This window comes from Galeopterus variegatus, unplaced genomic scaffold (assembly GCF_000696425.1).
Source record: "Galeopterus variegatus unplaced genomic scaffold, G_variegatus-3.0.2 Scaffold6361, whole genome shotgun sequence".
NCBI lineage: Eukaryota > Metazoa > Chordata > Mammalia > Dermoptera > Cynocephalidae > Galeopterus > Galeopterus variegatus.
The window spans coordinates 132,159-132,377 of NW_007732472.1; positions in this window are offsets into that span (position 1 = coordinate 132,159).

Here is a 219-nt window from a genome sequence, read left to right on the forward strand (position 1 = left end):
AGGTTGATTTCTAGGTCTTCTATTCCATTCCATTGTTCTGACTGTTTATATGCAGTACCAGGTTATTTTGGTTACTATAGCTTTGTAATACAATTTGAAGTCAGGTAGTATAATATCTCCAGCTTTATTTCTTCTTGCTCAAGATTTCTGTGGCTATTTTGGGTCTTTTGTTGTTTCATATGAATGTTAGGATTGTTTTTTCTACTTCTGTGAAGAATG